Source organism: Callorhinchus milii, unplaced genomic scaffold, assembly GCF_018977255.1.
Source record: "Callorhinchus milii isolate IMCB2004 unplaced genomic scaffold, IMCB_Cmil_1.0 Scaffold41, whole genome shotgun sequence".
Classification (NCBI taxonomy): Eukaryota; Metazoa; Chordata; class Chondrichthyes; order Chimaeriformes; family Callorhinchidae; genus Callorhinchus; species Callorhinchus milii.
This window is the reverse complement of record NW_024704782.1, coordinates 587191-614265: the sequence shown is the minus strand read 5'-3', so window position 1 is coordinate 614265 and position 27075 is coordinate 587191. Positions and strand designations below refer to the sequence as shown.

General features: G+C 42.6%; 1 long non-coding RNA gene across 1 annotated transcript; it reads right to left on the bottom strand.

The window, feature by feature from the left end:
• Positions 1-2865: 2865 nt before the first annotated feature.
• Positions 2866-14722, bottom strand: LOC103172064. The gene is made up of 9 exons (XR_006085903.1): positions 14647-14722; positions 14194-14208; positions 13889-13909; positions 12969-12986; positions 11160-11174; positions 9565-9585; positions 8705-8725; positions 4079-4096; positions 2866-3685 (listed from the first exon to the last, which is right to left on the bottom strand). It is a non-coding gene; the product is annotated as an uncharacterized LOC103172064 (long non-coding RNA).
• Between the last annotated feature and the right edge of the window lie 12353 nt (positions 14723-27075).

Below are 27075 nucleotides of genomic sequence, written 5' to 3'. Positions count from 1 at the left end.
GTGTCTGATCTTCCAAAATTCCTTGGATTCTGGAATAGTCCCCATGGATTGGAAGATCGCAAATGTCACACCACTATTTAAAAAAGTTGGAAAGGAAAAGATGGGGAACTATAGGCCAGTTAGTCTCACATCAGCAATAGGAAAATATTTTTGAATCATTGATTAAGGATGTGGTAATGCGGCATTTAGGGCACAATATAATTAGGCCAAGTCAACATGGCTTTACAAAAGGGAAGTCATGTTTGACAAATCTCATAGAATTTTTTGAGGATATTTCAAGTAAACTAGATAAGGGTGAATCAGTGGATGTAGTCTATTTGAACTTCAAGAAGGCATTCGATAAGGTGCCACATAAAAGATTAGTCGAAAAGATAGGGGCCCATAGAATTGGGAGGAGCATATTAACGTGGATTGGGGAATGGTTAACGGGTAGGAAACAAAGAGTAGGGATAAACGGGTCCTTTTCAGATTGGCGGGATGTGACTAGTGGGGTGCCACAAGGATCAGTCCTTAGGCCTCAGCTATTTACCATCTACATCAACGATCTATATATATCTAAATTCGTGGATGACACAAAACTAGGAGGAAGTGTCAACACAGAGGATGACATTAAAAAAATGCAGCGCGACATAGATTGGGTGATTGGGCAGGTAGGTGGCAGATGAAGTATAATGCAGGGAAGTGCAAAGTCATCCACCTCGGGAGCAAAAACAGTAGAGCGGGTTATTTTTTAGAAGGGGAGAGATTGGAATGTGTTAGCATCCAGAAGGACTTGGATGTCCTTGTACACTAATCACAGAAAGTTAGTCTGCAGGTGCAGCTGCGATTAGGAAGGCGAATGGTATTCATTATGAAAGGATTAGAGTATAAGAGTAGGGAAGTCTTGCTGCCACTGTATAGGGCCCTGGTGAGACCGCATCTGGAATACTGTGTGCAGTTTTGGTCTCCTTATTTAAGGAAGGATGTACTTGCCTTGGAGGGGGTACAGCGTAGATTTACTGGGTTAGTGCCAGTGATGAAGGGGATGAGTTACGAGGATAGGTTGACCAATTTGGGCCTATATTCTCTAGATTATAGAAGAATTAGAGGGGATCTTATAGAAACGTATAAGATCATCAAAGGGCAGATAGAGTAGATAGTGGGAGATTGTTTCCCCCGGTTGGAGAAACTAAAACCAGGGGTCACAACCTTAAAATCAGAGGCCAACCCTTTCGCACTGAGTTGAGGAAGAACTTCTTCACTCAAAACGTGGTGAATGTATGGAACCCGCTACCCCAAATGGCTATTGACGCTCAGTCCTTGAAAATATTCAAGACTGAGACAGATAGATTTCTTATTGCAAAAGGGATTAAGGAATATGGGGATAAGGCAGCGTCAGGTTATTAGCTGAAGTTAGATTAGAAGATCAGCCATGATTGAATGATGGGGCAGAGGCTCGAAGGGCCGAATGGCCTACTCCTGCTCCTACATGTTATGTTATGATTTCCACAAAGTGCCTCACAAAACACTTGTGATAAACTGGAAGTCGTGGCAATACATAGACAAATTTTGGATTTAATTCAGTTTATTCTATTTCCAAGATCTATCTTAGGGTTGACGGTGGACTCACTGAGTATATCTCCCTCGGAAGGGATAAGTCAAGGCTACCCATTCTATTTAGTGTGTATCGCAGCTTGTACACGAAACAAATTCACTCACCAAGGTGTTCACATTGTGTGAACAGCTGTTTTTGACTACAAAGGCTAACCATTATTTAGTGTACTTCATCAATATCGTATTGGATGGCAACAAGAGGGATTTACTTGGTTGTATCTGTGCCAGGTATTTCTGACACAATTGCAGCACTTCTGTTTACAGAAGATATTGTGCTGTTGGTGAATTCACCTGGGGATCTTGTGCACTGCACTCACTATCTGAACATGAGAAAAACTGAAGGAACTGGGCCTATTCTCATTGGAACAGAAGACGTTTGAGTGGAGACTTGATTGAGATCTTTAAAACCATGAGGGTTTTTTATAGGAAAAAGCTTTTTCATGGATCAGTGAGTTAGTTAAAGATGATAAGAAAGGGAAAAGGGGTAGAGGAGGAGAATTGTTTGTTCATAGAAATTTGTTCATTTGTGGAATGTGGTGCCAGATGTTGTGGTCAGGATTCATATTAGCTCTCAAGAGGGAACTTGATAGATTTCTAAATTTTGCAAAGGTTGGGGGAAAGACAAGGTTGGGACTAAATGGATAACTCTTTCAAAGAAACAGCTCAGACATAATAGGTGGAATGGCCAGCTGTGCTGTAATTTTTTGTTGTGTATTCTCTTGTGATAAGAAGATATGGGAAGAAGATGATATCATTCCCTTAAAATAATAAAAGGTAAATAGAGAGAAATTTCTCCCTCTGGTAGAGGTATCCTGAAAAAAATATGCTTTTAAAATTAGAGTAAAACATATTGAGAGCAAATACAGAGAACAATTTTCACAAGTGTTGTGGAAATGTGAAATTCATAACTCCAGGATGAGTCAATGCCCTTTATCCCTTATGCATTGACCTAACAAAAATATCTACCTCCATCTTGAAGATGTGTGAATGGATCCAGAATGCACAGCCGTTTGGGGGAGAGAAAATTCCAGATTTCCACTACCCTTTGGGTGAAAAACTGCCTGCTAATTTCACTCTTAAATAACCTAGTTCTAATTTTAAGATGGTGACCTTTTGTTCTGGATTCCCCAACCAGAGGAAATAGTTTATCTGTATCAATCCTGTCAATTCCTTTATTATTTTGAAAATAGTTATTTGACAGGCTGAGTGATCTAATTCTGATCTTATCTTCTTATGAGTAGTTCTGTAAATAAACAGCAGATAAGACGAGACTTTTGTGATGCGTTGAATCTTTATTAATAGTTCAGCTACGTTGCAGTTAGAAATAGAGTGTTCCTTGCACAGATTGTGCCAATCGATTTAGTGTTTATGGCAACATTGCAGACAACACTCCCCTAAAACTGGAGCAATTAGGCTCCAAATTGCAATAAAGATATCTTCCAATTCCAATGGGTTTGGGATGCTTAAATCCATCAGATAAGATCACGGTGGATATTGTTGTTTTTCTCTCATCATGAAATTATGTTGCTCTTTTCAAGTTCATCTTAACGACAAGTAATGTTGTTATCCTGTGCTCCTCCCACCTTCCACTTCCAGAATCAGTGGAGCCAGTTTCCTGGCTAGTATCGAAGTGGCCTGCAAGAGTGTTACTGATTTTGAAGGGAGGGAATTTAATTTTATAATTGTGTGAATTCGTAGACCACGTCACTCTTAAAGACAGTCTTATCTCAATCGGTCTAATTGATCCCCCAAAAAATTAATCAACCAGTCTAGAGTGCTGAGTTTCACAGCTCCCAGCATTGCCTGTCTTCCAGTTTTAATTGGACAAGAAAGTCTATGGTTGAGATGGTGGATGGATTTGGGATGTTAATTGACTCTTTGCATCAATAATCAGCAGTGCCAATATGGATCAATTACTTTGGATTGGAAGGCTGGAATCGGTTGTAAATACAGAAGCTTTGATTCTTTCTGAAGTTGAAGTGAATTCCCAAAGACCCCGGAAGCATTAACTATGATTATGGTCATCAAAGTCAGACCACGGCAATCTGCAAGAGTCTTCGCTGGAAAGGCAGCGTGTGCTGGGGCTCGTTCCCTGAAAGACAAAATTTATAGGCATTAGAGAAACTCCAGGATGTTTGGTCCTGAGCTAATCCCATTTCACTACTCTTTTGACATGATGTCTGTGCTTGTGTTACCTCTATCCCATTTCCTGTTCTTTCCGTGTAACTTTTATTGTTCTTAATTTTATAACAGAAAACCACACAAGCACTTAATCTACCCTGCCCCAGCTCCTCTGACCTCAGACAGACTAGATTTCCAATTGGATATTTTTTGTAGGAATGTTTTGTAGTATGCCAGTTGGAAACTCAATGAATGCCTTTAAGAGAATTAAAGATCATATTTATTTAAGGCTGTGTCACATAGCTGGCATGTACTCTTCAGAATGAAAAAAGTTGTTTTAGTCGATATCGTAAATGTTTCTTACCTCAATAAAATCTGAAACCTGTGAAGAGAACACATTAATATAAATATTAAATACACTGAATAAAAATCACTCTGAATTTCAGAGCAGTAGTAAAACTTGTGTCAGGCCTTAACCATTGGTGGTTGAGCTTCCGATCACTATTCCCTATAACTTCTTAAATTCCATTGCTTGGTATCTGACCCAGCAACTGTGAAATGTTCTAAGATGTAATCCTATGTGAAGGGTGCTATATAAATGCAAGTTGCCTGATAGTGGTTTGTTTGAACTGTGATAGTTGACTGGAAACTGGAACATTCATCAACAACCATAACTTGCATTGGTATTGTGCCCCTCACACACCATAACATGATTAATTGGAATAGCTGAACACTTAGAAGCTCAGTGAGTAATTTGGTGGGAATCAATAATTACATTTGTTCAAAGGTGTGCCAAAGACCTGGAAGGTACTATTTACAGAATGAAAACAGATTTAAGACAAGAAATAATGTATATTTTGATTCTTAACTGATACCTGCAATATGAATACATTTGTTGTGTGTCTTTAGCTGATTAAACATCAACAGTTATCCTCATTGCATACTCTTAATTTCTCCAGGTCTTGTCTCTTACCAACATGTGGAGCTACTACATGATTACCTAAACATTGTGTATTCGTCTGGATAGATGTTCGATACCAGGTAATGCATACCATAATAATATTTTACTCTCCGTTTTGTTTTAGATTCTTGTTTATAAGGTTCTGTCTGTGTCAGATACCACGCAGACCACCAAAAAAATTCTAACATATCAGAAAATGGTTTGGTACAATTTAATTGTTTGGAAATGGAAACATGCATGAGAATACTGCTGTGAGCTAGATGCTTATTGTAGTATGATCTGCAATCTGTAGCTGACACCTGCAAATGATTACCAAATCCACAATGTGTGGATTGTTGTACAATTGTTGCGGAAGACTGGTGTGTTGGAGGTGCAGAGCAGTTGGTGCTGGAGAGGTTAAAGTTTGTAGTATTTCTTTGTAAAATTTATATAGGAATGCTTTGTTAATTGTGGGTCAGTCAGAAGCACAGTGAATGAATTAGAGGGAATTGAAGATCATTTATTTATTTTCCTGGCACAGAACTCCAGAATATACTCATTGTAGAATAGAAAATGGACATTTAAGGCAAGAAATAAAATGAATTCTTATATCTACAGGACTCTTGCCAAGAGATCACATTTTTTTAAAAATTAACTGCACTGAATAAATATCCATACAGTATAATAAAATTTACATTTATATAGCGCCTTTCACATTGGAAGGACGTCTCAAAGCGTTTCACATTGCTAGATGGTCACCCAAGCTAGCAGGGAGGTGGGGGGGGTGTGTGCTGAAGAAAGTTAAAGGGAAAATGTCTGAAAGCACAATCAACCTAAATGGTACAATTTGTGGAATGAAAATAGATTTAAAGGACAGAGCTTGGAATTAATAATAATCATTATCATCCTTGCATTTGATATAGCATAGCCAATTGCGCACAAATGTCCCACAAGCAGTCATGGATTGAGTGACCAAATTGTAGAGGGCAGTAATTAGAATAATTATGGTAATTACTAAAATAGGAAAGAGAAAGGTTGGGTGAATTTAGTTACAGTTTTTGCACATAGAATGATTATTGAGACACCATGCATTTGGTTTTAAGAGGGAATTAAAATATCTGAAAAACAAAAAGGTGAAGGGAGTGGGGGAGCGGGAGTAGCAGATGGAAGAAGAAAAGTAGCTCTTTGGAGTGATAGCAAATACATGATGGGCCAAATGGCCTCCTTCTGTCCTGTAAGCATTGTAACATTATTTCTACACTGAATGGAAAGTGTTCAAGGATCACTAGTGTGCGATTCAAAGGAGCTGGTGTTAGTAGGTTAAGCGCACTGAGACGCTGTCCGTCATGAAGGGCGCTATATAAATATAAGTTGTTAGTGGATTAAATAAAAGTGATGATCACGTTTTTGGGCACAGTGGAGCCAGCAGGAAGGCGCGGTTGAAGAGGAAGTCTTGAGACGGGTCTTGAAGGAGGCAAGGGGAGGCCGAGGCGGAAGGACTGCGGGATGGAGTTCCAGAGGGTGGTGTCAGAGTGGCTGAAGATTTGCCAATGGTGGGGCGGGCGAGGCGGAGGAACGTGAAGCAGGCCGGAGCTAGCTGAGCAGGGGGAGCAGGCAGGTTGGTAGGGGGCTAGGAAATTACAGAGGTAGTGGGGAGCAAGACCATGGAGGGCTTTGAAGATAAGGACCAGGTTCTTGAACTGTTTCTTCTGGGTGGGGATGATAGGATTTTTAAAAACTAAAGGGATTAAGGGACATGGGGATAGGGCGAGCAGATGGAATTAGGTTAGTAGATCAGCCATGATCTTATTAAATAGCGGGGCAGGCTCGAGGGGCCGAATGACCTACTCCTGCTCCTATTTCCTATGTTCTTGTAGTGGCAGATCCTTGTGCTGTAGAGGACATGGCTAGAATTCTGGATGATCTGGCTGGAGCAGACAGTCGTTGGGGCTAGTATTCTTCACTCTCGATGTCTGATCACCCCAGAAGTCAATGCTTTAATGAGCAGAAAGCTTGGCTTTGCTCTGCAATGTTAGGCTATATGACATTAGCTATGTATAACATGTGTGGCTATTCCATGATTCGGTAGACAGTGTGTGTTTTCATTAAAAAAATTGTATACTGTTTGTAAAATAAAAAGGAAGCAAGAAAAAGGTAAGAAATATTGTGAATTCTGATTCTTACCTCCCCATCCACCTGTGAAAAGAACTAAAACTTTAGGGTATTGCTGAAACTATTCTACAACTTTCCACAATCTGAATTTAAAGCTGAAGATGATGATTGGTGTGTGCCATTTAGTCTTTGGCCAATCAGTTATTTGCGAGTGAAAGGGAGCAATCTGACTGGAGATCACAAAGGTGATATCATGAGTGAAAATCATATCACAGGTTTCCAATGCTTTGGAGCCAACGACAACAACAACTTGGATTTATATAGCGCCCTCCACGCCGGACGGCGTCTCAGAGCACTTTACAGTAATGGATCCAGGCCCGAGCCAGGGGGATGGGGAGGAAGATGAACAAAGGCGCGGTCGAAGAGAAAGTCTTCAGCAGAGACCTGAAAATAGGAAGAGAGGGGGCGAGGCGAAGGGAGTGAGAAAGGGAGTTCCAGAGCCTCGGGGCGCAGTGGCTGAAGGCACGGCCGCCGAGGGTGGAGCAGAGGACTCGGGGGACAAGGAGGAGGCCAGACCCGGGGGAACAAAGGCAATGGGCACTGTTGTGAGGAGAGAGGTCGGGGGGTGCAGAGGAGTGGAGGGATTTGAAGACAAGGTGAGGATCTTGAAGTGGATCCTCTCTGGGACAGGCAGTCAGTGCAGTCGGGCAAAGACTGGAGTGATCGGGGAGCGGAGTTTGGTGCGGGTAAGAATGAGTTTTGGATGACTTGGATGTTATGGATGGTCGTGGAGGGGAGTCTGGCGAGGAGGGCCTTTGAATAGTCCATCAGAAAGGTGACAAAGTCATGAACCGGGGTTTCAGGGGCTTTTAGAGTAAGGTATTGGCAGAGACGGGCGATGCGTCGGAGGTGGAAGAAGGTGGTGCTGGTGAGGGCCTGGATATGGGGGAGGAAGGATAATTGGGTTGCATACGGGTTCGGAGAGTTTTAGGGGGAGGTCGGGTAGGTGGAGGAGGTGAGAATCGTGTGGTTTTAGATGTTGACGAGAGTCAAAGAGAATGGCTTCCGCCTTGTCAACATTCAGCTGAAGGAAATTTGCACTCATCGAACTCCTGAAGTCTGATAGGCAGAACATCAGGGGACTGGGGGGTCGCAAAGTCAGGTGGAAAAATAGAGTTGGGATCGTTGACGTACATGTGGAAGTGTACTCCATGTCTGTGGATAACATCCCCAAAAGGAAGCATGTAGATCAGAAAGAGGAGGAGGCCAAGGATAGATTGCAGGTAACCGGGTGAGAGCGGGAGGGGAAGCCGTTTGCGCAGATGTACTGCTAGTGGTTCATGAGGTAGGACTCGAACCCGACTGTGTCGAACGCGGCGGAGAGCTCCAGGAGGACAAGGATGCAGAGGGAGCCCTGGTAACAGATAGAGAGGATGACATTTGTGACTTTCACAAATGCAGTCTCTGCACTGTGGGCAGTGGAATGTAGGGGATCAAAGAGGGAGTGGGAGGAGAGGTGTGTGCGGAGTTGATTTGCAACAATGCGTTCTGGGACTTTTGAGAGGAAGGGCAGGTTAGAAATAAGGCAGTAATGGCTGGGGTTTCAGGGATCTAGGGAAGGTTTTTTGAGAAGTGGGGTGATGACAGCAGTTTTGAAGGGGGTCAGGGACTGATCCAGAGGAGAGGGGCTGGTTGATGACATCAGCCAATAGTGGGTAGAAGAGGGGGAGCTGGGTGACCAGCAAGTTGGTGGGGAGGGGGTCGAGGCAGCAGTTGGTGGATTTCATTAAGGTGATGGTGAGTGAGAGGGAGGAGGGAGAGATGGGGAGGAAAAAATGTAGGATGGGGGGAGGGGGGGAATCTTAAAAGATCATGTTCTTTTAAGATCCTGTCAGGGAGTAAGAATTAACTAGGGTTAGGATAAGTTCGGATTCTTACCTCCAAAATTAAACCAGCCACCTGTGGTGAGAGCAGATTAGATATATATTAAGATCACTAAATAAATATCACTCCACATTTTACAATAGTAGTAAATTATTGTGAAGGGAACATTTTTGAAAGTGCTTTAATTCTAATAAATATTTGAATATAAATATATTCTTTTGTATTGTATAAATTAGTTCGTCAGGGACATTTAATATTTACAATCTGTATATGCTGTAACAAGATTCCCACACCCTAATTATGAAGTTGTTGATCATCAGTGAGATATTTAAAGCTAATGGTTCAAGATACAGACCATTAGTTCTCAATCAATCCAAACACACATCTCTTAACCAATGCAGCATCAGGTGGTTAAGAGATGTGTGGTTTTCCCTTACAGACTTTATGTAGGAATGTTTTATAAATTATGGATATGTCAGAATTTCAGTGAGTGAATTAGTTATTTAAAGATTGCATTTCTTCAAGGTCCTAGAAATCAGCCAAAGTGTATTCTTTGCAGAGTGAATAATGTATTATAATAATAATAATAATCCTTGTATTTGATATAGCGGTTTTCACGTCTTTTCGACGTCTCAAAGCGCTTCACAGAATAGACTGTAAAGTGAATTGACTGTATATTTGTGGGCGAAATGCAGCGGCCAATTGCGCACAGCAGTGTTCCACAAACAGTCATGGATTGAAAATGACCAATTTATTATTGCTTTGTTTTGGAGGGATTATTATTAGGCGTGTGGAGTAGGGAAACTTGCCCCAGGTTTCGCTCTGCCTGGAATTGAACCCAGTGTCTCGCTTGCAAAGCGAGTGCTCTAACCACTGAGCTACAGGACTCTATTATTATCAATTCTGATGCTTACCTACAGGAGGGTACCAACCAACTGAAGAGAACAGAGTAGTATACATATTAATCGGACAGAACCAATATAATTCTAGATTTCACAAGAATAGTACTAACTCATAAGAGTTTGTGAACTGTGGTAACTGGATAGCTTGGAAATAGGAAACATTCTGTAGAATAGCTGCTGTGAGCTGGACCCTCACATTTTACGCTTTATTCAAGTATTCGGAATTAGTTATTCTCTGGTGAGACTGGTAGCTTCTCTCTGAGCTCTGAGATTTATCACAGAAAATCTTTGGATAAAGTAAGTGGTAAATAATGTTATGTATTTGGAGTAAATTGTATGTTGCAATCTGTAGCTAAAGTGAAGCGAAAATTCAAATCAAAAGTAGTCTTAATCTAGCAAATAAAAATAGTCAATTTTTTAAAGGGTCATTTTGCTCCTAAAATACTGCATGCAGTTCTAGTTGTCAAGACTTGAGGCCTCGGAAGAAACCCATGTTAAAAAGCTTGCATTATGAACCGTGTTAATTAAGTAATTTGTAAACGGAATCATTTATATAAGGATAGCTACTGTAAAGAGCTGGAAATTTACTGTAAGGTCCCATTAAGTTTTGTGGATGTTCAATATTTCTATAAAATATTCATTGGGTGCATTCTTCAACTTTGGGGCAAAAGCAGGAGATAGGACAAAGCAGATGAATCTTTCATAGGAGCTAGCCAAATGGTTTCTTTCTGTTCTGTAAACATTAGATTCTCACAGTCTGAATGTAAAGCTGAAAGGGTTCACAAGAGTTACCATGGAGCTGGTGCTGTATAGGTTAAGAGATTGTGTTATTTCCCTTAAGAACAGAGAAAAGAACATAAGAATTGCTAGATGAAGGAAAACCAAGAACCATCCAGTTCGCCTTCCACCATCCTCGCAGTCGCATGTACATGTCATGTCCCAAGCTATATACTGTCTGTGCCAAGATATTATTTCCTGAACAAAATCTAATTTGCTTTCGAAAGAATCTACACTTTCTGCTCCCACCATTTCTCTAGTAGCCTGTTCAGTACATTTACTGCTTGCTCACTGAAATAGTTTTTATGCAGATTTGTTTTGAATTTACCTCCCTTCAATCGCAGGCCATATCCTGGTTCTAGTTCTTCTGTTCTGAACAAAATAGAAGAGCTTATAATGGTCTACATTATCCAGTTCCTTTAGAATCTTAAAAACTGCAATTATATCGCCTCTCAACTTTCTCTTTTCTAGCTGTCCAGTTTACTTAATCGTTTCTCATAGTCTAGTCCCTTCGTCTTCTCAATCATTCTGGTTGCCCTTTTCTGTATTCTCTCAGTCACTGCAATATCCTTTTTGTACTGTGGTGACAAGAACTGCACAAAATATTTCAAGTAATGTCGTACCAATGCTTTATAACTTATAAATTGTGTAGATTAAGGGTCATTTAAAAGGATTTATAGATCACATTACTCTCGGATCCTGTAATGAGTGATTTAGAATCATTTATAAATGACATTGCTCTCGGGTCTTTTCAGAGTTCCAAGTCTACTCTTTGTAGAATACAAAAATGGATGTTTACGGCAAGGAATGTTGTGAATTCCGATTCTTACCTCCATGCCAGCCACCTGTGAAGAGAGCGGATCAACTAGATATTAAGTGTACTAAATAATTATTACTCAACATTTCACACAAATAGTAATAAATGATGTGCAAAAGTTTCCAGAGGGAACTGTCTCAATTAAGTAGTTAGCAAATGGAAACATTAATTAGAATAACTATTGTGATCTGGAAACTTATTGTAAATTCAAATGCAATATTCTATTGTTCTATCAAATATTCGTTGTATGTATTGAGTCCTAATTAATTTTGTTGTTTCTTTCTATGGATAGAGGGCTTAAGGGATATGGGGATAAGGCGGGCATGGAGTTAGGTTAGAAGATCAGCCATGATGTTATTGAATGGCAGGGCAGGCTCAAGGGGCCGAATGGCCTAATCCTGCTCTTGATTCCTATGTTCCTATTTTCAAGGGCTTAGGAAAAGGTCTGTTCTTTGATTAACAGGAAATAACATCGATCTCAGGGATCAGTGATTGGACCCAGCTATTCACTCTAAAATATCATTGACCCGGCTAGAGGGAAAGAGTTTTTTTTTCTAAATTAGTGAACAACTGTAAGTTGGGAGGCATTTTAAATTTTGAAGAAAAACAATAGAATGTGTCAGATTTAGTGAATAAGCAAAACTATTGAAGATAAAGTTTATCAAAGTACATTTTATGGCATTTGTAGTTATTTTGTAAATGGGGAAGTAGGAGGGGTAGAGGAGCAGGGAGGAGTTCAAGTTCATAGATCGTTAATATCTAGATCACAATTTCAGAAAGGCAGACAATTAATCAACCATTCACCATTGAGTACATCCTTGGGATGGAAAATTTACTTTGGGATGACAAAGATCATTTGTTTGGATCTGTTTTAAACGATTCAAACAGCATAAGCTATTTTGTAACTTGCAGCCAAATCCCATGAAAGTCAGCGGTAGATTTATGTATTTTTCCATGTGTAGGAATACCTAATAGATTGTAGGTCAGTCAGAAGGTTGATCAGGAAATCAGAGAAGTAAAGATCATATTTCTTTAATTTCTTCTCACGAGCTGCAATGGACTCTTTGCTGAATCAAAATCAAAGATTCAACACAATATATTTAAATAAATGTGAATTTGGATTCTTACCGTAGCCGTTGAAGGCAACATATTTGAATTCATGTTAACTGCACTGAATAAATATTAGTCTAGATTACACGACGATAACAATATTGTGACTGTCTTCCTTTGAGACACTAAACTTCTTTAAGGCAAGAAATAAACTGCCTCCAAGATGACACCTCTGGTAATTGAAGATGGGAATTGAGTTCATCATTGAGTTCATCAACTGGTCTTGGTAGTCAGTTTTGAACAGTCTTGTCCACAGTACTCTAAGACCGTTTGAGATCAAACTTGGAGGAGCAGACAAGTCACGTAAAGGGCTGGGATTCTTTCCACTCAGCTGCTGTTAACCTTGCAATTTACTACCCTAATATGTAGGATGGATTTCGATGTACAAATATCAAAAAGCTTGCTGACCCTATATTGTTAGCTTATGTAGTAATAAAATAATAATTCTTCCGTTTTATATAGCACCTGATCACGTCTTTGAGATGTCTCAAAGCACTTCACAAAATATACTGTAAAGTGAATTGACTGTATATTTTGTGGGCAAAAGAGTGCCAGAATGCAGTCTGCAGAATGAACAGTGCATTACTGTCAATTCTGATTTTTACCTATAGGAGTATACCATTCAACTGTGAAAATAATAGATTAGTATAAATATTAATGGTACTGACCCAATAACACTTCAGATTTCACAACAATAGTAATAACTTCTTACCTACAGGACCGTACCAAACTGTGAAGTGAACAGATTAGAAATATTAACTGCACTGACCCAACATCACTCCAGATTTCACAGCATCAGTACTAATTCATATCAGAATTGCAGTAAATGAAGAATTTGGAAAATTGAAACATTCCTGAGAATAGCTGCTGTGAGCTGGATGGACGTTCATACAACCCTCACATTGAGTATTCTGGTTATTCTCTGATAAGGGAAAGAGCTGCTGCCTGAACTCTGAGGATTAACACAGAAAATATCTAAGTAGTTATACATTAAATAATGCTAAATATATTGGATTAACGGTATATTCCAGTTGATGCCTAAAGTGAAGTGCAAATTCAAATCAAATATAGACTGTAATCAAGCAAATGAAGACAGTAATTTTTTTAAAGGATCAGGCCACACATAAAAAACTGCATACAGTTGCCAAGGTTCATTGGGGGTGGGGTGGGGCTAGAAGCAAGTCAGAAGAAATAGTAATAGATAGTTTGTATCCGATAGTTTGTTGTGTGAACAGTGTTAATTAAGCAGTTTGTAAATGGAAATATTTATGTGAGCTGGACATTTACTGAAAACCCACATTTAGTATTCTGAATGTACTATTTTCCTGTCATACTTATTGCATGTATTTTATTGAACTATTACAATACAAATTTACATTTATATAGTGCTGTTCGCATTGGGAGGACATCAAAAGTCGCTTAACAATACTACTTAGCAGTTTGCACCGTAACCCTAATATGGAACATATATTGTAGATGATGAAGCCGTCTCCAACTGGATTGGCTACTGTTCAGGATAGGTTGATTAGGTAGGTTCAATGAGTGAATTTGTGGTATTTAAAGATCACATTTCTTCAAGTACCTATCGAGGGGAACTTTCTCTTTGCAGAATGAATAATGTATTATTCTTACCTACAGGAGTGTACCATTCAACTGTGAAGAGAATAGATTAGTATAAATATTAACTGCATAGAACTAATATTACTTAAGATTTAAAAATAGTACTAATTCATGTCAGAGTTCACGTGAACTGCAATATCAGTATCATCATGGTATGATTATTCTGCAAATATTTTACTAGTTTGTAAACTGATAATTAGAGGGCATAGAATTAAGATAGTTAAAGGAGTGAAGGAAATAATTAGGAAAATTAAAATACATAGATTTTTGAAAAGCAGTTGTTAAATAAAATAAATATTGTGAATTGTGATTCTTACCTTCCTTCCATATAGCTGTGAACAGAATAGATATCTATAACTCTTAACTGCACTGAATAAATATCACTCCACGTTTCACATCAATAGTAATAACTTGTATCAGAAAGTAGTTTGTCTGAAGTGTGATAATTGAGTTTTTCCATTATGTTCAGCCATGACTATGGAACCTCTCTGCCCCATCCTTTGGAACGCCATCCCACAGTCACTTCACCTTGCTCCTTCCCTTGCCTTCTTCAAGGTCCATCTCAAGACCCTCGTCTTCGCCCGTGCCTTTGGTCACCCTCCTAACCCCACCCTCCCTGCCCTCCAACTCTCCTGATCCGATCCCACGGCTTGGATCCAAACCTTGACTGCCCAGCGCCTCAGTAAGTCCTCCCGATGTGATAGTCGCATGTTATCTGTTGTTGGAATGAGTTTCAAAATACATCAGCTTTGAAAAAGGATGACCCTTACCTTTGGCTCTGACTGAGACCAGAGATATGAGCATGGCCAGCAGGAAGAGGCTTTGAGACTTCATCCTTGCAGTCAGTTGGTCAGTCCGAAGACTTTCCATTCAATGCGGTGGCTGCTATTTATAGGAGAAAGGAACCCTGTGTGGATGCTTATCAGGTACTTTGGCTCCACAAATCGTGATTGTATGGTTAATCATTTCATCAGTCACGATGTGCTTGAGCAGCAGGACAAAACAATAAGAAATCAGAATATCATACTTCAGTTGCTCAGGTCACTTGATGCTTGTTTTGCTGGGTCTTTAGTGACTGTCAAACTATACTTACAGATGTTTACAAATACAAACTTCTCCAGGTCCCAGACAGTGTGATAGGATGCATTACCCAGGGCATTTATAAGATGAAATTCATGGTCCTAAATGTAATATAACTTAACCCTAATCCTAATGGAATATAGGTAGGAGCAGATAAAATTTAATATAGGTAAATGTGAATTGATTCAGTTTGGTAGGCAGAATAAAAAGGCCAACCATGATCCTGAATGGTCGAAACCTGAGAGGGGGAAGAGAAGCATTCAACAGACTCTAAATATTGCAGAACATGTGACAAAGATAAATACAGTTCATGGCTTTATATCTGGAAGAAGTGAGTATAAAATAGTATAAAAGTGGGGATGTCATGTTAAATTTATATAAAATCTTTCTTAAACCACATTGGGGGAATTGAGTATAGTTTTCATAGAATGTTACGGCACAGAAGGAGGCCATTTGGCCCATCGAGTCTGTGCAGCTCTTTGACAGAGCGTCACTCTCACTAGCCCCAATCACCAGCTTTCTCCCCATAACCCTGCATACCAGTCTTCCCCAGATACTTATCCAGTTCTCTCTTAAAAGCTGTTATCGAATCGGACTTCACTGCCGTTTCGGGCGGATCATTCCAAATCCGAACAACTCGCTGAGTGAAAACATTTCTTCTAACCTCCCCTCTGCTTCTTTTGGTAGATATCTTAAGACTGTGACCGCGGGTCACAGACACACCTACCAGCGGAAACAGCTTTTCCTTATCTCGCCTGTTGAAACCTTTCATGACCTTGAAGACCTCTATCAAGTCTCCACGTAACCTTCTCTGCTCTAATGGGAAAAGTCTTAACGTCTCCAGCCTGTCCTCATAGCTAAGGTTCCCCATTCCTGGTAACATTCTTGTGAATCTCCTCTGCACCCTTTCCAGTGCCTTAATGTCCTTCCTGAAGAAAGGTGCCCAGAACTGGACGCAGTACTCCAGCTGAGGCCTAACCAGTGTTTTGTATAGATTAACCATAACCTCCCTGCTCTTATACTCTATGCCCCTACTAATAAAGCTCAGTCCACCAAATGCCTTTTGTACTGCCTTCTCTACTTGCCCCACTACCTTTAATGATTCGCTTACTTGAACACCTAGATCTCTCTGTACGTTCACCCCTCTTAAGATTGAGCTCCAAGTCTATATTGCCTCCTATCATGGTCACAGTCCTCCTCACTATTTACTACCCTGCCTAACTTTGTATCATCTGCAAACTTGGAAATAGTGCTCCCCATGCCCAAGACCAGATCATTAATATATATTAGAAAGAGCAGTGGTCCCAATACCGATCCCTGGGGGACACCGCTGCACACCTCCTTCCATTTCAAGAAACACCCATTAACCACCACCCTCTGCTTTCTGTCACTCAGCCTTTACCAAATCCATGTGGGCTGTCTCTAATTACCTCATGTTCCTCTCAGTAGAGATTGATTCTGTCCCGGATTATGGTCTCCAGTAGTTTTCCTATTACTGAAGTTAGGCTGACTGGCCTGTAATTTCCGGATTTGTCTTTCTGCCCCTTTTTGTAGAGAGGGGTAATATCAGCTACTCTCCAGTCTCTTGGCACCACTCCTGTGTCCAATGAAGATTGAAATATAATGGCCAAAACCTCCGCTATTTGAACCCGTATCTCCCACAGCAACCTTGGGTAAAACCCATCTGGTCCTGGTGACTTATCAATTTTGAGCCCAGTCAATCTTTTCAGAACTTCCTCTCTGTCTATAGTGATCTGATCTATGTCCTCTACCCTCTCATCCAATACTGCGGCATTTGGAGCATCCATTTCTGTTGTGAAGACAGATGCAAAGTACTCGTTTAGTACATCAGCCTTAGTACTCTGCCTCCACAAGATGGCCATCATTGTCTTTGATTGGCCCCACCCTACCTTTAACTAACCTTTTTTCTCTTATGTGCTTGTAAAATATTTTAGGATTCCCCTTTATGTTACCCGCTAACCTCTTCTCATGGGATCTTTTTGCCTGTCTTATCACTCTTTTAAGATCATTCCTGAATTCTCTATAATGCTCTTTGCTATCCTCAGTGTCTTGCGTCTTCCAATTGTCGTACGCCGTCTTCTTCTTTTTCATCCTAGACAGAATATCCCTGGTCATCCAGGCCGGCTTGGTTGTCGCACATTTCCCTTTTCTGGGAATATATCTATTTAGACCTTGAGCTATCATATCTTTGAAGATCTCCCATTGCTCATGAGTCGTTTTACCTGCTCGTCTTACTTGCCAGTCCACCAACTCTCGGTCCCTTTTTAGATAAGCTAGGGCTCCAATCTTGAGAGAAGATGATACAGTGGGGACCTCAGAGGTGTATAAAATTTTAAATGAGATTGAAAAGGTAAACCCAGATCAACACTTTAGAATCCAGTAAAAAGGAGGACATTGGTTTTGAGTTGTACAGTGTAATTTCAGGACAGATACAAGAAGTTTATTTTTTACGTCGGCGTGACATCACAGTTTCAAAAAAAAAACAATGTCCTGGCAGCCCCTGGCACTGCCACCCCAGCCATGACCTGGGAGGCTGAGCCTGAGGGCTAATGCCATATCGCTGATCGCTCTCTCCCGGTCTCTGCATGCGTGTTTTTGCTGCTGCCCCGACCCGAGCCTCCCCCTCCACTCTTAAATGTCTCTCGTCCCACCCCCCTCTATCCGCTACTCCCCCTCTTCCTTCTTTGCCACCGCCCTCCCCGCCTTCTCTCTCTCCTCGCCACTTCCCTCTGCTCCAGCCTGGGCATCCTCCGCCGGGCCCATCGTGGCTCCCAGCACTGGCTGTCCCAGAGCAGAAACCCCATGTGTCCCATCATTTACTCCCTCCGCTCAAACCGCCTCCTTACGGCAAACCCAACTTCCCCCTCCCTCATACGTACCCTCCCCAACTCTCCACTCACACCACTCTCCACAACCATCTCTCCTGTACACCCCAAAATCCTCTCCGCTTCACTCTCTCCCTCTCCTCCCTCCCCTCCCTCCTGCAAACCCACCCGCATTTCCTTCCAAAACATCTGTTCCCTCTCAAATAAAGCCCTCACCATCCACGACCTCATCCTGGACGAGCACCTTGACATTCTTGGGCTCACCAAAACCTGGATACTTCCCCAATGACCCCGTGCCCTTAGTGGAAGCCTCCCCTCCAGGCTATACTTGCCATCACATCCCCCGTCCAAACCAACGTGGCGGCGGGGTGGCCTTCATTTCAAAAGCCTCCCTTGATCTTAGCCCCTACTCCTTTGGCTGCTTCCCCTCCTTCGAGCACCTCACCCTCTTCCACCCCTCTCTCCCATTGAAAATCCACCTTCTCTACCGCCTCCCCCTAAGCTCCCCGGCTCTTTCCACACAGACATCTCTACTCTCCCCTCTTCCCTGTCCCTCTCCTCCGAGCGCCTGCTCATAATGGACGATTTCAACTTCCATCTAAACTCCCCTTGCACCACTTCTGCCGAGTTCACTGCCCTCCTCCCGCTAAACCTCACCCTTCATATAAATTCATCCACCCACAACCGTGGTCATGCCGTTGACCGTGTTATCATCCATGGCCTCGACATTTCCAACCTCAGCATGGTAGACAAGGCCATCTCAGACCACTTCCTCATCTCCTTCTCCTCCCACATCCCTCTCCTCCACCAAGCCCTCAACCATCCTCTACCGCCCTTGGAAAAGGCTACCTACCCCCTGAGACCCTCACAAAGGCCCTCGCATCATCAAACATCCTATCCGTCCAGCCTTCCACCCGCAGAGATCCTGAAGCAGCCGTCCAACTACTCCAGGATCGCCTCTCCTCCACCTTCAACTCCCTCATCCCCCTGAAATCCAAGACCATCTCCAAACGCACCTGATCCCCCAAGTACAACAACCATCTCCGCCGCCTAAAAACCCAAACCGGGCTGCTCGAGCACAGATGGTGGATAACTGGCCTGACAGTCCACCGCCAACTGTGGCTCGAGCATCTCCACAGCTACAGCCATTTCTTGACACTTGCGAAAAAGGCCTTCTACTCCAACTGGAGGCTAAACACAAACCTAAAATCCTTTTTTCCACCACCCACTACCTCCTCCGTACCTCCCCTCAGGTCTCCTCAATCTTCATATCAAATGCCAAGTGCGAGAAGGTCATGGACTTCTTTCATCTAAAATTCACAACATCTGCCAGGCAGCCTCATCCACCTGCCTCTTGTCACCCACCACCATGCCATCTCTGTCTCCCTCACCCTCCCCATCATCTTCTCCTACCACCACCCCCATCCTACGTTCCTTCCTCCCCATCTCTCCCTCCTCCCTCTCACTCACCATCACCTTCATGAAACCCACCACCTGCTGCCTCGACCCCCTCCCCACCAACTTAATGGTCACCCAGCTCTCCCTCCTCTGCCCACTACTGGCTGACGTCATCAACCAGTCCCTCCCCTCCTGACCCCCTCAAATCTGCTATCATCACACCCCTCCTCAAAAAACTTTCCCTAGATACCTCAACCCCAGCCATTACCGCCCTATTTCTAACCTGCCCTTTCTCGCAAAAGTCCTAGAACACGTTGTTGCAAATCAACTTTGTGCACACGTCTCCTCCCACTCCCTCTTCAAACCCCTCCAGTCCGGTTTCCACCCTGTCCAAAGTACAGAGGCTGCGTTTGTGAAACATAAGAACATAAGAATTAGGAGCAGGAGTCGGCCATTCGGCCCCTTGAACCTGCCCCGCCATTTGATAAGATCATGGCTGATCTTCAGACCTAACTCTAATTACCTACTCTATCCCCATATCCCCTAATCCCTCTTTTTTTAAAAATCTATCAGTCTCAGCCTCGAAGATGTTCAAGGATTGAGCATCTACAGCCTTCTGGGGTACCCTCTGAGTGAAGAAATGTTTCCTCAACTCTGTCCTCAAAGGCTGACCCTTAATTTTAAGACTGTGACCCTGTGAAAGTCACAAACGACATCCTCTCTAGCCTCCCAAGGCTCCCTCTGCCTCCTTGTCCTCCTGGACCTCTCCGCCCCGTTCGACACAGTCAATCACTCCTCCTCCTTCATCGCCCTTCCTCCGTCATCCACCTAAGTGGGTCCGCACTCACCTGGTTTGAGTCCTACCTCACGAACGGCTTCTCCCGCTCTCAAGCATCTATCCTTGACCGCCTCCTCTTTCTGGTCTACACGCTCCCTCTTGAGGATGTCATCCGCAGTAATGGGGTACATTTCCACATGTACGCAGATGAAACCCAACTCTATTTTTCCACCTCTCTTTGCGACCCCCAGTCCCCTGATGTTCTGTCAGCCTGATTGTCAGGGGTTGGATGAGCGCAAATTTCCTTCAGCTGAACGTTGATAAAACGGAAGCCTTACTTTTTGGCTCTAGTCAACGTCTAAAATCTCACGGCTCTCACCTCCACCTACCCAACCTCCCCCTAAAACTCTATGAACCCATACGCAACATGGGCATCAGGTTCGATCCCCAATTATCCTTCCTCCCCCACATCCGGTCCCTCACCAGCACCACTTTCTTCCACCTCCCGACGCATCGCTCGCCTCCGCCAATACCTCTCTCCGAAAGCCGCTGAAGCCCTAGTCCATGCCTTTCTCACCTCTCAGCTGAACTATTCTAATTGCCCTCCTCGCCAGTCTCTCATCCACTACCATCCATAAAATCCAGATCATTCAAACTCTGCCGCCTACATTCTCACTCGCACCAAACTCCACTCCCTGATCACCCCAGTCTTTGCCCGACTGCACTGGCTCCTGTCCCAGAGAGGATCGACTTCAAGATCCTAACCCTGATCTTCAAATCCCTCCACTCTGCACCCCTGACCTCTCTGACCTCTCTCATCAAAACAGTTCCCGTTGGCTTTGTTCCTTCGGGTCTGGCCTCCTCCTCTCCCAAGTCCTCTGCTCCACCCTCGGCGACTGTGCCTTCAGCCACTATGCCCCGAGGCTCTGGAATTCCCAGCCTCACTCCCTTCGCCTCATTCCCTCTCTTCCTATTTTCAGGTCTCTGCTGAAGACCTTTCTCTTCGACCGTGCCTTTGGTCACCTTCATCCCCCTCCCCCTGGCTCGGCCCCGGATCCGTTACTGTAAGGTGCTCTGAGACGCCGACCGGCGTGGAGGGCTCTATATAAATCCAAGTTGTTGTTGTCGTTGGCTCCAAAAGCATTAAAAACCTGTGACATGATTTTCACTCATGATATCACTTTTGTGATCTCCAGTCAGATTGCTCCCTTTCACTCGCAAATAACTGATTGGCCAAAGACTGAATGTTTTAGTCTGAATGTTTTAGTCTGTGAAGTGGTTAGAGCACTCGCCTCGCAAGCGAGAGACCTGAGTTCAATTCCAGGCAGGGCGAAACCTTGGGCAAGTTTCCTTACTCCACACAGAGCCTAATAATAATCCTCCAAAACCAAAAACAATAATAAATTGGTCATTTTCAATTCACGACTGTTTGTGGGACATTGCTGTGCGCAATTGGCTGCCGCGTTCGCCCACAAATATACAGTCAATTCACTTTACAGTATATTCTGTGAAGCGCTTTGGGACGTCCTCCCGACGTGAAAAGCGCTATATCAAATGCAAGGATTATTATTATTATTATTATTAAGAACATAAGAATTAGGAGCAGGAGTAGGCCATTTGGCCCCTCGAGCTGCCCCGCCATTCGATAAGATCATGGCTGATCTTCAGACCTAACTCTAATTACCTGCCCTATCCCCATATCCCCCAATCCCTCTGTGTTTTAAAAATCTATCAGTCTCAGCCTTGAAGATGTTCAAGGACTGACATCTACAGCCTTCTGGGGGAGTGAATTCCATAAATTCACTGCCCTCTGAGTGAAGAAATGTTTCCTCAACTCTGTTCTCAAAGGCTGACCCTTAATTTTCAGGCTGTGACCCCGGTTATAGATTCTCCTACCGGGGGAAACAGAACCACAGTGACTACTTTATCAGCCCTTTAAGAATCTTATATGTTTCAATAAGATCTCCCCTAATTCTTCTGTACTCTGGAGAAAATAGGAAGAGAGTGAATGAGGCCCTAGTTTATTCAGCCTATCCTCATAGGTCAGTCCCCTCATCCCAGGAACTAACCGAGTGAATCTACGCTGCACCCCCTCGAGGGCAGTTATGTCCTTTTTTAAATAAGGACCAAAACTGCACACAATACTCTCGGTGCGGTCTCACCGGGGCCCTATACAGTTGCAGCAAGACTTCCCTCTCTTGTACTCTAAACCTTTTGCAATGAACGCTAATATGCCGTTCGCCTTCTTAGTTGCTGCTGCACCTGCAAACTAACTTTTTGGGACTGGTGTACAAGGACACCCAAATCCCTCTGAACACTAACACTATCTAATCTCTCCCCCTCCAGAAAATAATCTGTTTTTCTATTTTTACCACCGAGGTGAATAACTTCACACTTCCCCACATTAAATTCCATCTGCCACCGACTCGCCCACTCCCCTCGCTTATCTATATCCCGTTGCAAACTTTTTGCATCATCCTCAGAGCTCACTCTCCCACCGAGTTTAGTGTCATCCGCGAATTTAGATACGTTACATTCAATGTCCAGGTCATTGATGTAGATTATAAATAGCTGAGGCCCAAACACTGATCCTTGTGGCACTCCACTAGTCACATCCTTCTCATTCGAGAATGACCCATTTATCCCTACACTCTGTTTTCTACCCATTAGCCACTCTTCAATCCATGCTAATATGTTCCCATTAATCCCGTGGGCCTTAACCTTGTGCAATAGCCTTTTGTGCAGCACTTTGTCAAATGCCTTCTTAAAATCTAAATATACTACAGCTACGGATCCCCCCCTATCTAACCTGCAGATACATCTTCAAAAAACTCTAAAAGATTAGTTAAGCATGACTTCTCCTTTGTAAAGCCATGTTGACTGCCTAATCTTGTTATGGTCTTCCAGGAATCCCATAACGACATCCTTAATTAAGGACTCAGGAATTTCCCTCCCACTGAAGTCAGACTAACTGGTTTATAGTTCCCAATCTTTTCTCTCCCACCCTTCTTAAATAGTGGTGTCACGTTTGCAATCTTCCAATCAATGGGAACTATTCCAGAATCCAGAGAATTTTGGAAGATCAAAGACAAGCCATCCACTATCTCAGTAGCCACCTCTTTTAAAGCCCGAGGATGAAGGCCATCAGGTCCAGGAGATTTATCAGTTTTAAGACCTGATAATTTACCTAAAACCATTTCTTTACTAATATTAATTCCTCCAAGTTGCTCGCTAACATTTTCTTCTTGGTTCCCCTCTATTCTTGGTAGATTCCTGGCAGAATTAATAGTAATCCCTCCAAAACCAAAAAAAATAATAAATTGGTCATTTTCAATCTACGACTGTTCGTGGGACATTGCTGTACGCAATTGGCTGCCACGTTCGCCCACAAATATACAGTCAATTCACTTTACAGTGTGTTCTGTGAAGCGCTTTGGGACGTCCTCCCGACGTGAAAAACGCTATATCAAATGCAAGGATTATTATTATTAGAGCGAAGCATTAGGCAAGTTTCTATTCCACATGCCTCTGATTATGTAGCAGTTAATAGGAACTGCTTGTTGTCAATTGGCGAATCTTTTTCTGGGGAAGAAAGATAATAATATTCCTTCAAAAAATAAAAAATTGTTCACTCAATCCACAACTTTGCTGCCGCATTTCTCCCACAAAATATACAGTCAATTCACTTTACAGTATATTCTGTGAAGCGCTTTGAGAAGTCTTGAAGACATGATAATACGATATCAAAATACAAGGTTTACTATTATTAAATTTGCTTCTTGTGAAAGCTATTCATCCATAAATTATTTTTAAAAATTGGTCACTTCAATCCACGACTGTTTGTGGGATACTGCCACCCGCAGTTAGCTGCCGCATTTCGTCTATATTTTGGCCAAAATGTACAGTCAATTCACATTACAGTAGATTCTGTAAGGCACTTTAAGAAGTCTCAAAGATGTGATAAGGCACTACATCAAATACAAGGATTATTATTATATTCTCGACCTAATTCCCTACTTTTTTTCCATCCTTTCAGAATGTTCTTTTCTTATTTGTTTTTAAAAACCCAATTGACTGCTCTTAAGGCCACCCCATGCACATCATTCCACACCCTCATAATCCTCAGTTTTTCTGAAACTCTCCTTATATCCTAATCACAATTTTATATTCATGCTCTCATTTCTTCAATCCCTCCACTAACCAAAAGCATTTCACGATTAATTCTTAATCACATTATGTTGAAGATCTCTATCACATAAGATCATCCCTTAACTCTTTTGGATAGATTATTATTATAGATCCCTACCAATAAAATGGGGTAAGGTATCTATAGAGAACAATAAATTGCATTTGCATCACACAGAGGATACAGTTCAAGATCCTGGTCCTGCCTTCAAAGCCTTCTATGGCCTTGCTCCTCCCTACCTTCGCCTTTCACGTTCGGAGGACATCCCAATGCCCTGAAATCTGGGAGTGGTGCAGGAATAACAGGGTCATAATAATTCAGGACTATGTTATTCTAAGATAACAGCCAGGATGACATATGCGGAAACCCATCACCATGCTTAAGAATATCCAAACAAACAGAATTGCATGTATTATGCATGTATTATATTATATAGGTATGTATTATACCTACCCATGGACATTCCAGAGATGATGATAACCTCTTGCATTTGATATAGTGCCTTATCACTATCATATTTTGTGAGTGAAACGTGGTAGCCAATTGCGTAAAGCAGTGTTTCACAAACAGTTGTGGATTGAGTGATCAAATTATTTTATTTATTTTTATTATATTTTTGAAGGGATTATTACCCCCGGAAAAAGCATCTGCCAATCGACTTAATAACTGTGTTCCTACTTACTGCTACTTACGGCTTTCCATCACACAGAGGATACAGTTCAAGATCCTGGTCCTCACCTTCAAAGCCCTCCATGGCCTTGTTTCCCCTACCTCTGCGATCTTCTAACCCCCTACCAAACTGCCCGCTCCCTCTGCTCAGCAGCTCCGACTCGCCTACCTGTCGGGCGGGCCTTATGGCACTCAGTCTCCACCCTCTGGAACTCCATACCCCCTCCCTTGCCTCTTTTAAGACCCATCTCAAAATCCTCCTCTTTGACCGTGCCTTTGCTCACCCTTCTCCCCACCCTCCCCAATCCTGACCCCCAGATCAGGTCCAAAACACTGATTATCCAGTTGCTTGGGAAGTCCTCTCGACATGCAAGGCGTTATACAATTTTTGTTGTTGCTAGATAAACAGTACAGTTTATTTATTCAGTACAGTTAATATTAACCCAAATATGTTCGCTTCGCTGGCTGCGGTGCTTAAGCTTAGATTCAGAATTTACATTATTTCTTCCACTAAATCTTTGATTTTCATTCAGCAAACAGTACATTCGTCCTCTGCGAGAGAAATATAATCTTCTCTCTGATTTGCTCATTGACCTTCTGACTGACCTACAATCTATTAGACATTCCTACACAAATTGTACAAGGAAAAATACAAAACATTTGCCTCTCAGGGCAGAGCAGACCACGCTGACAACCATGTTTGAATTGTTTAAAACATATCATAGGAATCATACTCATCACCTGGACCAATAGAAAGGTGCCTTCTGTCCTGCGGCTCTGAACTCCTCAACCTCCCTGGACTATTGCTCAGACTTACCGAACGAATGTGCAACCTACGTGTCAGGTTTGACCCACAGCTGTCCTTCTTTCCCCACATCCAGTCCCTGACCAGGACCCCCTTCCTCCATCTCGCCACATTGTCCGCCTCCGACCGTACCTTACCACAGACGAAGCCAAAACATTCGTCCATATGTTCGGGACCTCCCAACTCGACAGCTCAAATGCCCTCTTTGCCCAGCTCCGCTATAGGATCCAGTTAATCCAAAACTCTGCCGCCCCGAGTACCCGTACTAAACTCCATAGCCCCATCACACCAGTTCTAGACAGGCTCCACTGGCTTCCTATCGATGAATGAAACGATTTCAAGATCCTCACACTCGTTTTCAAATCCCTTCATGCCCTGGCACCAACCTACCTCTCCTACCTGCTTATCCCCCCAACCTCCCACCGGCTACCTCCGCTCGACTGGCTCAGGCTTTCTGCAAGTCCCTTGTGCCCCACTGTTACATCATTGGTGGCCGAGCTATTAGCCCCAAAACTCTGGAACACTATTCCTCTATCCCTCCACCTTCTTCCTTCCGCATCTTCATATTCGACCGTTTCTCCTGCCCCTTGGCTCGGCGTTATGCTCCGCTCCTATCAAGCGCTTTGGGTTGCAATTCTGCGTGAAGGGTGCTAAATTGCAAGTTGTTCAGCACTTTGAGATGTTTTTCTGACATGAAAAAGGCACTGTTTAAATGTTATGTTTCTGGAAGGGAAACACAAAAATATTGCTTATGTGGCCTGTGAACGTTTCACAAATTTGGAATCCGCCCCTCAGCAGCCGAAAGGTTGGACCACCCTGACCTCGATGAAAGAGCAGCTGACAGTATATTAAGCTCCATATTAGGACTTTGAGCTTGTAAACGAGGCTGACACAGCAATGCAGTACCTTTGGTGTGCTGTATTGGCAGACGTGCCAAAACAGTCTACCTGTTCAAGTGGACATCATTGTTCCATGCTATTATTTGAAAAGAGAAGGGTGTTTCTCTTGATGTCCGGCTACCAATCCCCCAAATGACATTGGATGTTTACTTCCTAGCTTTTTGTGGGATTGTTTATTTAACTATGTCAGATGGAGTTCAGCATAGCAAAGTGGAGGTAATCCACTCTTGATCTAGGAACTACAAATTGGAATACTTTTTTTTAATCAGAAAAGACAAGGAGAGATGGATGAGCAAATAGGTTTAGGTGTACAAGTCCACAGGTCACTAAAAATAATTTAACAAGTACAAAACGCAATAAGCGAATGGGATGTTGGTTGATGTTGATATCAAGAGGGTTTGGAACGCAAAACAATAAGATGATGTTTCATTTTTGCAGAGTTCTGCTCACCACTCATCTGGAGTATTGTATTCAAGTTTGAGCACTACATCTCTGAAAAGATGTGGGAAGTGGGCCCATTTTCATTGGAACAGAGGGG